The sequence below is a fragment of the Pundamilia nyererei genome, unplaced genomic scaffold (genome assembly GCF_000239375.1).
Source record: "Pundamilia nyererei isolate P.nyererei 1_Seehausen unplaced genomic scaffold, PunNye1.0 scaffold00074, whole genome shotgun sequence".
NCBI classification, from domain to species: domain Eukaryota; kingdom Metazoa; phylum Chordata; class Actinopteri; order Cichliformes; family Cichlidae; genus Pundamilia; species Pundamilia nyererei.
This window is the reverse complement of record NW_005187475.1, coordinates 303,719-316,565: the sequence shown is the minus strand read 5'-3', so window position 1 is coordinate 316,565 and position 12,847 is coordinate 303,719.

Here is a 12,847-nt window from a genome sequence, read left to right as displayed (position 1 = left end):
TCAGCTATACAACCTGACCAGTGTTGACTCCTACAGTTTCATTTTTCAACTGAACAATGTTTTATCATAAGGAAACAGTAAATTATTATGGTACTTATTCCTTTCATTGTAGTGTCACATCATGCAGCAGATTAGTGTTGTGATTCTAGTCCTTTATGTATGATTGTGAATGCAATACTGGCTGTCTTTGTAGCTCGGTTCTAGTTCCTACCAGCTTCTCAAGAACTCTGGAGCTAACTCTGCCTGCAGTTTGATGATGACGTGCAGGGTTATGAAAGCTTTTTCTCTTTTAAAGCAGAAATCTGTTTCAGTCAGAATCAGGGTTCAGCCAGACATGAGACGCGATCAAAACAAAAAGAAAGAAAATGTACAGAGCATAACACAAAACAATGACTACTGATGCCAAAATGCTCAATAAAATGAATCCAGTAGTCAGTGTTTTAGAAAAATATGCAATGATCATGCAAACAAATGAGAGAAACTCCAATGTTCATTTCATACAAACGTCTTTAACCCTAGAACACTATCGCTATAAATAGTAACACGATCACTAATGCCGGGTGATTTTTACCCGATATAATATAACCAATGAAAAGTAATCAAATATATGAAAATATGACAACACATGACAAATTAGAGTGGTCTTCTTTTACTTTCAACTGTGCCATGTCTAACAAAATGAAAAATAAAACTCCTAAAACAAAATAATGACTCTGGAAAGCTGGTCTTTGGTCCACCCATTCCTGGGACATTTGAGACTTCCCTGGTGAAGGCACAGGCTCCTCGACACGCAAACAGCTGCAGGAGAGAGAAATCATGTAAATCTATTTTCTCGGGTGTAAATCACCCAGCGATAGTGTTCTAGGGTTAAGGTCTCACAGGCCTTAAGTGCATAAATGTGATTTCAAAAACCTAATTCTCCCAATTCTAACATTCTGGATTTAGACATGCATTTGTATCAAATTATTTAATAGTATTTATTCTTGTTTTTATTTGTGAATTGGCTGGTTTTTCCACTCATGTTCAGTTCACCATTCACAGTTCACTTAATCCTGACCTATGAGTTATTCAGGTATAAAAAATAGAATCTAACTATAGGAATGAACCAGTGGTTTGTCTAGCGACTTAGCAATTTTATTTTAGATTATCACTTTAAATTGTATCATTATGCACAGTTACCAGCAGGCTGTCACAAAAACACATCATTTGTTCCCATTTCCTGAATTAATTTCCTAAATCTATGAAAAATGCCAAAAATAACAAGAAGTGAGAGGCCTAAAAACTATTTACAGCACATGAAGAGTATCTCAAAGTCATGTCCTGAAGAAACAAATACAAAAATCCAGCAAAGACCTGACATAAGACCTGAGCGCTACGACTGGCCCTTTAGTTGATCCATCTATTGTTTGCTGAAGCCCGTGGCTGTCAAAAAAAAAAAAAAAAAAACATTTTTAAAGAAGGGAATGAACCATCTGGAAAGCATCTAATTGACAACGGCTTCATTTTTCAGCATTACAATGATTGAAAACACAATGCCAATGTAGTTAAAGCATACCTGGATAGAAAAACACACAATAGAACTCTATCAATCATTGACTGGGTCTGTGCATGACTGATTGAAGCAGAACAGACATGCATCAAAAGTCAGCCAACATCTTTGAATGTCCTTCAAGAAGCTTAGAGAAGTATTCACGAAGACTACTTAATGAAATAAGAAGAAAGCTGCCTAAGAGAGTTCAGGCTATGTAGGAGCATAAAGGCGGTCATACCAAACCAGACTTTCAAACTTGCGTGTACAAACTCTGCTTTTGCCTTACACATTGTATTCTTGCGTACAATTTTTATATGTTTCAATAAGCGACCTTGTCCTAGCAAAATATAAAGAAATGAGGGGTGTCTAAAGAGTCCGTCCTAGTACTGTATGCAAGGCTTGCATTTTTTGACTGCCTGTTTTTATCTTGATTAATTTTATTTCTACTACTTCCTAAACCCTTGATAAAATGTTTTTATCATAGTTGAAATAGACTAAAGGTCGATGAATGAAATGAGTTTTTTTGCACCTGAGTGCATAATTTTACCTACTGCATCAACACATTCAGGAGTTTCTGCATAATACATAAAAGACGTGATCCAACATCTGGTTTTCTTTGAAATACCACTTTGTGGTGCCAACTACAGTCACCTAGCCTGAAAGAAACTGCAAATGGGTTTATCGGCCATCACATTCATTGTGTGTGTGGTTGACTTGTGAGTGAGTGCATGTGCAGAGCAGAAGGTTAAGTCCCCTCTCTCCCAGCAGATTGAACTGAGAGCTGATGTGATATGAGACATGCCAAGTTATTGGACCCTGGCTGATTGGATGGTAACGGGGAATGATTGCTCTCTTCTTCTTGTTCTTTTCAAGCAGCCATCTAGCCCTCACAAAAGCTTTATTCATTTTTCTGAGAGTGACAGAGTGGACAGAGAGACAGTAGAAAGTGAAGCAGATAAAGCCAAAATCGCATAGCAGAAAACATTAGCATGATGCTATGCCTAAAAGACATGATGTGCTGCATTAGAAGTGATGCTGCATTCGAAATTAAATACTGCACTGAAAAGCTTTCCATTTATCGCCGTTTCCTAATGCAGTGTGTGTGTGTGTGTGTGTGTGTAGAGACATTTATGTAGATCGTATCCAATAGCCTGGAAGCTTAGTTATATACAGTTTGGATAAAAACCTAAAACGAAACGAGCAGCACAGCCCACAAGAGAGAACGCCCAAGCTTAAGTTACACTACAGTCACACTAGGGAAAACATTGGTTGGAAACCAAAGCACGGACAAAATTATTGTAACTGTGTGCAAGAAACTTGCAATGTTGTTGCCTTTTAACTGGTTGCTTCAAAGACGGAGACCAGGTCTTCAGGCACTTGAAGTCAGTTCCTCGCCTGAAAGTGACTTTGTTTCATCAAGATGGTGATAAAACTGCAATAAGATGGTCATTCTTCTATCAGTTGTCAATTCATTGGGTTAAAGTTGCATGCAATATGAATGAAAATACTTACAGTTAATAATTAGAGGGCAATTATCTACAAACCTCCCATCAGAGAACTGCCTTGCAATCAAAAGTGGCTGCCCAATGGTTGAGAGGGCTGCACGCACTCTCTCTGGACGATGGTCGTCACAATTACTTGGCGAATGTGAAAAAAATAAATGCGATCAGCAGTTGAGCGTCGATTTTTCACAGTCATAAGGATGTTGCCTTTATGTTTTTACTCTACTATGACTAAGCCATTAACTAACTTCATGGACTCTTTACAAAACATGAAAGTGGTGATTGTAATGTTACATATTCATTTATAGAAAATTTTAAGATCATTTATACATTTGTTTTTTTGGAGCTTTTTTTGGAGCTTCTGCCTTAGTTATAACTGACAAGAAAGGGATTTCCCTTACTATCAGTGTGACCCTGAGGCATAGTGCAAGTTGGGAGTAAAGGGGGATTTTTCCTACATGGTTATGTGTTATGGTATCATTGAATCTATACGTTCACCAAACTAACCAATGTATAAAAATAACTCATCTGACTATGAATATGCCTGGAACAGAATAAGACTGGAGCAGAGACTTAGAAAAATATTTTTATCTAAACTGACTCAAAGTTGTGAAATATTTAACATGTCCCTTTTCCCCAACCATCCACCACATGGTTTTCTAAAGGCCAGACAATCAAGAAGTAGAGTGGAAAAGCTCCAAGTACCATTATTTAGTCTCATCCAAAGCTGCCCTTGTCTCTCTCGCCCTTTTTTTTTTTTTTTTTTACTATTCTCATATTGCTGCTTTCAAGGCAATCACACTAATGTAGGCACCCACGACTCAGCAAAACAGGTGGGTGGGTTAAGAGAACAGAGAGAGAAAAAAGCAGAAAGGGTTCAGAAAGAGAAGTTAGGGCAAAAAAAGTTGATTGGAAACCAGGAGGGTTATTAAAATTACCTTTTTTTTTCGGGTTGTTTCCCGTTTTGTTCCCTTTTTATTTTTTGGCATTGCTTCGGGCCAGGTCAATTTTGTTGTTGAAGTTTTGGAATTAAAGGAAATTGGAGGAATTGTTATTGGGAAAAAAAGCAGGAGAAAAAAGGAAGATGAGTGAATATATATACATATCATACAAGGAGGCATGTCAGTCAGCTAAGTCTTAAAAGAAGGGTATAGGAGTGTGTTGCATTCAGCAGGCCAAACACAAATGCTGCAGGTGCATATTTAAAGCTATGATGGTAAGTTATCATCCGCCTCACTACAGAGACGAGGCAGCGTTCCAGTTATGTTCAAGCAGCAGGTGAGCGATTTCTTTAAATCCCTCCTGCCTTCCTATAGCCTCCAGGTGAGAAAATATCAAAGTCAGAAGAGAGAAAAAAAGCCCAGAGAGAGTGTGTTCATGTATCATTGTGGGAAAATCGAGTCACACACCCACTTCTTACAGCTGTGGAGGAGATTTTAAGATACAAGACCGACTTTGTGTTTATGATTGATCCACAAGAGGGATAAGTGTGCAAGATGGTATCCTGCAAAAACACAACTCTTTTGATACATCAAAAACGAACCTGTGACATTTTCATAGAAATTAATATTTTGCTGTTCTGTATTACTGACTAATATACTATCAAAATGTATTTAAGCTGGTGGTGAACCTTTTTCTGCAAAGGTTTTTATTAACCTTAGGCAGCTAAAGAGAAATAATCAAAACATCTAGAACCAATAATAGAAACTTAGTAAATTCCTTTTGGTTTTATTTTGATTCATATTAATGAATTCACTTTATCACTCTGGAATCCAGGAAATGAACCACCGAACTGAACTAAATTTAAATTGAAAGATGTGATGCAGGAGATAACAACAGACTAGAGCAGGGGTGGGCAATCTCCGTCCACGAGGGCCGGTGTCCCTGCAGGTTTTAGATGTGTCCTCGAACCAACACAGCTGATTTAAATGGCTAAATTATCTCCTCAACATGTCTTGTAGTTCTCCAGAGGCCTGGTAACGAACTAATCATGTGATTCAGGTGTGTTGACCCAAGGTGAGATCTAAAACCTGCAGGGACACCGGCCCTCGTGGACGGAGATTGCCCACCCCTGGACTAGAGTGTCCTTGCATATTCATCAAGCAATGTAAGTAAAATAATTTTTTCCCCTCTGTTAGAAAATTATGATGAAGAGTTGCATCAAGCATATCAAACTCAAAAGTACCTGGAAACTGGAGACCTGACATGTAGACTGATATTATGGAATAACGACAGCTTCTCACCAATATCTGTATTAACTAGAGCCGTTGCAAATTCACCCCACAGCAGTATTTATATTTATAGCGGCAAAAGACATGCAATATTGATCAAATATTTATGCATATTATAGCCTAATGACTTTGGAGCAGCTTATATCTCAACCTGTTTAAATTCTCAGCAGAAATGAATACTAAAACATTCATCAAAAGAGGTTCCAACTGCTGAAACTGTCATTTACATACAATCAGCTAGAGAGAAGACCTATCACACTGTGCGCTGTGTTTGAACTACAAGAACATTCAACTTCACAAACACAGAGCAGAGAGAGCGAAGAGCTCGTTTCTGATGACAAGTGGAAACTAACGGTGAAAATGAATGTTTTGTACGCTGTTACTCCAGCAAGCTGAGGTGGATAAGACTTCAGTCAGCTGAGTGGAGTTCATAAAGAAGCTGAATTTGACCAGGTTTCCTGCTCAGCAGGTCTGTGGGTGTGATTCAGTTTAAAAGAAACAAAACTGTCATTATCAGTTAATTTTAAAGCCTCATGTGGGCTAATGGATGCTTAATTTCAGCCACAGAAATTCAGCAACACTCAGAAAAACAGCATGTTGTGCATTACTTTAATTGGGCTGTTTGTACATATTTAATAACTACAAAACAAATGTGACAATATAAGAAAACACGACTAACAAAATTAACAGTGGGCCCAAAAGTAAGTTGGCAATTTTATATTCGTAGTTTGAATGTTGTGTGGCCAATTTATTGTTACCTTTCTTTTAACATCTGTTGTTAACTGGTCCTTCAGCAAATATGTAACTAAATATCCCATTTTTGATTTTGTTAGGGAATTGCATGTCCTAAAGAAGGCACTTGGTAACAAGTGGTTACGTGACACAACAGAAATTGCGGATGGCATGCAGGTTCATCATGCTGAACACACAAGATTAGTGATCACGAATTTAAAGTCATTAAATGGGGAAGTTCTTTCACAGGCTTCTGGGACCTGAATTTGCACCTCAAACAGCCATAAAAATGATAGACTATTTCCCTCAACAATCAGTGAAAATATCATCAAATTTTGTTCTTTAAAGAGCCTTTTGTTGGAGGAACCAGGGCAATGGTAACTTCTGGGTTAGCTTACAATATATATTATCCCTGTGGCATGTTTTTGCATTAAGTGAAATGTCATGGTCTCTTAATTTAATGGAGAGGAAAGTCAAAAACGGTGATTTGAAAGCATCCATTTTATTTTTTCACAACATTTCAACATGCAAAAAGACAAGGACAGAGTGAAACCTTTCCACACAGATCAAGACAAAATAGTATACAGGTGAAGATTAAAAGTGAGAGTTGAGATGCAAGTTGTGAAGCTGTAAATTTACTCTAAATGCAACTTGCACATATATTAATGGAACCACTAACATAGCAGGTCACAGTTGCTCCAATTTCTTTAATTAGGCCCTCAATCCCCATGTGTCCAATTAAAAAGCTCAAACCCACAGGGAATAGTTCCAGATATGAATGCACACACGTGCAGTTGCCATGTACCATTTCTGTGTGCTTGTACTAATCACCTGGGAGGTGTAGTATACCCAGCTGGTTATTATCACCACAGAATACATGTATTACTTTATCCATTGTCGTTGTCCTGGTGTTACCCTCTTGGATACTAAGCAAAGCCAGGATTTCTGTGGTGACTGACATACATCGATCCCTTGATGAGGAACTCCTGTTTATGATGTCATTGTGGAGTAATTGGATTGTAATTGGCGTTTAATGGTCTGTGTGTTAATGCCACTAGAGCCCGTCTCTGTGGAGGCTCTGTCCTCAACCCAGACGTATCACGGTCCTGCAGGACTTTGTCACGGACTTCTGCCATCGATTTATGATTCCTTCCAGTCGCTATGATTGCATTGATTTTCCTCCACAGGCTCTTAAGGTTTCTTAATTGAAAATCACATGACTTGATGATGTAGTCTCTTGGGTTGACACAGTAGTTATATCTCTTCGGCTGTTTCACTCCTGCCAGTTCAGCACTTTTCAATCCAGTGTCTTCATCCTTATCTTAACAATGTCATAAACGTTTATCACGTCGACCTGACTTGTAACCTGACTCGTCCGTTTCACAACTCATTCCAAATAGGCGTTCCACATGCTAGTTGCACACTGTGTGTGTGTGTTTTCTTCAGCTTCTTTCCCTGGCTCCCTGTTTATAGGCCAGCAAACACATGTGGTGGCTCCCCAAAGGCTTCAAAATCCATTAAGAATTCATCAGTAGCAAGATGGTGCTTTCTTAATCAAGTCTGTGTGATCTAGCAGATGCATTCAGTCTCATTGATTCAAAGTGTGAAAAACAAGCAGCATTGGTTTCCACTAAAAAAGGTTTTGAATGTAATTTGCTGCTCCTTTTACGCTCTTGTAGCGTTTTTTTTTTTTAAATTAGGGGCTATATTAACAGCACTTAACTACAATTGCAAAATGTAGGAAAAACGTATTTTCTATATAATTATGATTACGCTCTATGGTTAAATGTGCAGGCATGGTAAAGTAGTAGCATCCTCTGGTATACCTTTGCTCTGGGGCTGTTCTTTGTAGTTTGGTCCCTGCATATCAAATGATGGATAATCACAAATCTACAGCATTGATGGCCTCGTCTGACCTGCATGGAGCCCTGACCAGCACTTCCACACATGTGAGCAACGAAACCATAATAATGGAGCTCACTAATTCTATTGTGTGAGAGCAAAAAGAACAGACTGTTAAAGCAACAGCAGCATACTGAAGAAAATGTAAAAATTTTTGAAAAAGAGGTGCCCTCCCCCCCCCACAGAATTTTATGACACAACACATTCCAATGATTGATTGATTAAATGATGGATTGAATATGTGACATGGGAGGTTTTTCAGATACTGTTCACATTTTGACTGGAGTAATATATCACAAGGACAGCATGGTGATGGTTAGGATCGTCACCACAAAAGGTCCTTATTGCATGCTTTCTGTGTGTTCTCCCCGTGTATGTGCGAGTTCTCTACAGGTCCTCCTTCCCACACTGTAAAGATGTGCATGGGGTTAGGTTAATCGTGACTCTAAATTGCCCTTAGGTGTGAATGAAAGTGTGAAAGGTTGCCATGTGTTGCCCTCTGACAGCTGGGAGGGTGGAGCCTATCACACTGTAGGGCAAGTGGCAGTATTTCAAAGAGACAGTGGAGAGTGATGGATCACACCTTTATATTTTAGGAGGGAGCAATTATTCCTACAGTGATTACAGGATTAGAAATGCCCAATGTGGGATTCATCTCAGCAGCATGGCAGTGACTGATTGTCTGATTGATGAAACGAGTTGAATATGTGAGGATTTACTAGATCAGAACGAGAGAACTCTAACATCATAAAGTAAGGAAAACTTTCTGACTTTAAACAAACATGGGAAAAGTCAATGTTGCTTATGAGTTTGAATCCCAAACAGCTTTGCTTACATCCATTATATATATTCCTCCACAGTTCAAGATGTCTTTTTAACATCTTGAACTGTGGGTGTGGTGTGATTCACAGTCTTACTTTAAAATCCTAAAGTTCTTAGCACCACTTGATGTAAATATTAATGTTAGTTTGGTCATTAATACATGAGACACTGAGGTTTCCGAACGCAGCAGCATGACCGCATACCAGCAACCCACGGCACTAACACGCGCTGTAATCTTCTGATCTCCACCGCTCTCTCGTTCACTCTCCACCTCTTTAACTGCCTACAGATTATAGTTCATATCTTTTGTTGTTGGGCTTTTAACAGCTGCTAAATGAGGTTGCCTGGAAACACTTTCAGAGTATAGCCCTTGGGAGGCCGGGAGAGCCTACCTAACTTTTATCTTTGATAACACATAAACAATGAGTTCAAATGAAGAGAACAAAGCCTCACCGGTGTTCATGCATGAAAAAGATTGAACAAAGACAAGAAAAGACACAGAAGAGAAGAGAGTGTTTATTTTAGTAATGAGCTCTTGTCTTCACGGTTTCCGCTTCCAGTTGAGTATTTCTCCTCTTCTGGCTGTTTCATGTACACAGCGGATTAAACTGAAAAGGAACTTTACCTTGTTTTGAGTGGAGATGCCAAATAGCTTCTTAGACTCAGCTGTGTATATCTTAGATTGGCTTCGGCGAGATATACAGCGTGTAAAATGATTACAACTGGCCCGTGAGAGAATAAGCAACATTAAGTCTTAACTGTGCTTCTCTACTTTACTGTACTCTCTACTATGCTCAGTTATTAACACCGGGAAACATTACATTTTTTAATTTCTAAAATTATCATTATTCTTTATCACTATATCCACCATGCAAATGGGTCACTAATGAACCTCAGTGCTCTGTAACTTTGGGCACATGTAGTTATAGTAGAAGCATAAAAAAGCCTTTCACATCTTTTTCTTTTTTTGGGGGGGTGACCAATGTTCCGGTGACAACTGAAACAAATACCGGGAAGCACTTTTAGCTGCCCTCTTCGTGTTGGTTTAAACTTCCTGAAATACAATCTCAAAAATCTGGGGAGGTTATAGGTTAGACGGTTACACTTCAAACAGGTTGACAGGGTGGAGAAAAATACCTCAGGATGCAAATAGAAGTGACAATCATCTGTGCACCTCTGCTTCAGTGGAAGGAGGCAGCATTTGGCAAAGTTCATTTCAGGAGCATGGGGGAGTGAGCGAGGCTCTGTGCCATCAGGGTTTGTTTTGTTTTGTTTTGTTGTCTTCTACTGTGATGTGCTTCAACCCCACTGGCACCTTGTCACGTTGTTTTATGTCCTTCTCTAAATTGTTTTGGTGCACAGATGAGCAAAACTTCTTGAGCAGATGTTCCACACATCAATCTGTCAAAGTGGAGACGACTGCTCTGTGCTACATATTTTATAAGATGAAATACACTTGTTGTCTAGATTTTAGAAACGTATGTAGAGCAGGCAGCATTTCACTTTTAGAGTTCCTAACACTATAGGATGGATTTGGGATGAAACAAATACTATGAGGTTAAAGTGCTTTTAACTTTGAGGTTATTCATAGACACTGAGTTTTAGGGCTGCCTCTAAAAATGGCAGCAAACCAGCGACTCCCAAACATCCAGACAAGGCAAGTGCAAAGTGTTTCAAAAGTAAACTAACCAAAATCATCAACTGATCTTGTGCTTTTGCTTTTGGCATAAATGCCACCAGAAAGGCGACAGTACTGCAGTACAGACCTGGCAGAGAACCAGCAGGGAAGTATCCGCTGACAGTCACTGGTCTGGGACTTCGGACTGTCACGAATGATTTGCAAACAAATGTTAAATGTGAACTCTCTAATTAGTTTTGTCCTCTATATCTGGGAGACTGTAACCCAGCTGTTGTCTATTTTAAATTCTAGCATGCATATGTTGACAACCCCTTCAGTGAACTCTCCCACATACTCTACCACTATGAAAGATGGAGGGAGAGATCATCATAAGTTGTACAAAAAGCAAATGGGAGGTACAATTTACAAAAATAATCTCAGCATCAGGATACTTCATGTCCCCCTTTTGTTCGCACACAATTTAATTTTTGTCACGGTCTGGGTGAGTCACAGTAATTTCCCAGAGTTCCTGCTCTCCTCCTCAGGGCGGAGCCTTCGTTGCTCCTCCCAGAATCACCACCTGAGACTGAGCAGCATTTAAAACCAACATTCTCAGCCAACCTTCACTGTTTTTTGAAACCTCGGATCCCTCATTCTCTGGACTCACCCAGGCCTATTCTTCTCCCCCCCTTTGACTCTACCTGCAAAACAAGTAAGACTGTTTCTGATCACCATTCCCGATTTGTCCCTGCCACACTCGAAGACCGCCCTGACTCTGGTCTCCCTCTGTTGCTCATGTTCCTGGACATTCTAGTTTGATTTTCCCCCACAGCTCATATTTTCACAGTCTTCCCATAAGTCATGCTCACAGTGCTTCATAGTTTATTTTCATAGTGTTTCTTAGCAAATAAACTTTGTTCACGTCATTCTATGTCTCCGTCTTCAATCTGCTTTTGGGTCCACTACACGTCTGGCTTCGGCCGTTACAATTTTGCTGTTCATTTACTGTTTGGTTTAGACACCAAAAGGTCACAGTAAGGGTTAAATTATACTTTTCTATCACAATTATCCTGCATGTCAAAAATATCTTTCCAAAGGGTCCTTACAGCACAGACTCAGACTGCTGTTGTGTAGTGTACAAGTAAACCTTTTGAAGCAGAATCTAAACTACCTGCATTTTAATTAGTGTAACAGATCTAACATATCTGTATAAGATATAAGCATATCTCCAAACTAGAAATGCAGTTTGTCCATATAAAGAAAAATAAAGGCAATGTGGGATATTTTAAAACATTAGTTTCCCAAACCTTTAATTTGTAAACCTTTGAAATGATAGTCAACTCATAGCACTTCCTTAAGACTTCTGTGTACACTTAAAGCAAAAGTTTAGTTTATAGTCAGTATTATCAGTTATGCATAGATGTAAACAACAGGACAGCTCTACTGCAGAGCTACCACAGTGATACAGACAGCCCTTCATGCTCAAATTTGCAACTACATCCAATTTAGACTCCCCAATCAACCAACTATGTCTTTGTTGCCACAAAGAAAGAAAGTCCCAAAATGCAGGAGGAGAAAATGTTAATTTTAAGATCAAATGGTGTGACTACTGTGAATGCCAATGTCAGAGCACTGTGAAAGAGTAAAACAGCTGATATACTATATCTGACAATACACACACTATTTTGTCTGTTATTTACAGACCGACATACAAACATTCAGTAATATAAACAGAAAAAAATCTGCATCACCAACAATATATATAAATAACATCTCATGAAGATTAAATTCAGTTAAAGACGAATTGCAGTACCAAGAAAAAACACCGGAGGGGAAAAAGTGTATCTTCCAGCACATTTCCCTCAGTGGACTGGAGAGTCAATCACAAGGACATGAATGATTCAATATCTGGCTTTTCCACATCTCGCTACAAGTACCCTCAGGGAACAACAGAGACAAGTAAGAGCTCCCATTCTAACCCTTCCTCGTAATGTTTGTTCAGGTTTCAAGCTGTACTATGTATCTTTGCATGATGGAGGGCCCAGACGGCCTACAAGAAGTACTCATCTGAGGATTTTAGGTACTCAAAAACACTGAAAGATGGCATCATGAAACTGCACTCAGTTCTAAGCACATGTCAACACATTTATTAAGATGCAGCTTTCAGAAATGAATAGCAGTGGTACTTAAAACTTAGTCCAATTATTACTTTTACATTATAGAAATGCAATTTATTTTAATTATGGAGCCACTCAGAGTCTGTATTTTAGCTGAGCAGATGGACCTAATGCTTGGAGAAAAGCCGTACAGGTTATAAAAGGTCACAAATAAACACTTGAGTGTCTCTTTTTTTGTCTTCGCAAAAATCTAATTGTACAAATGTGTTAGTGCAGTTGTATCTTAGTCTTAACTGTAGAGTGAGATAACAGCTGAAGCTGCTCTTTCATCTGGAGCCACCCGTAGTCAATAGTTCTCATGACTTTTTGAAGGTATTTAAAGCTTCTTCTTT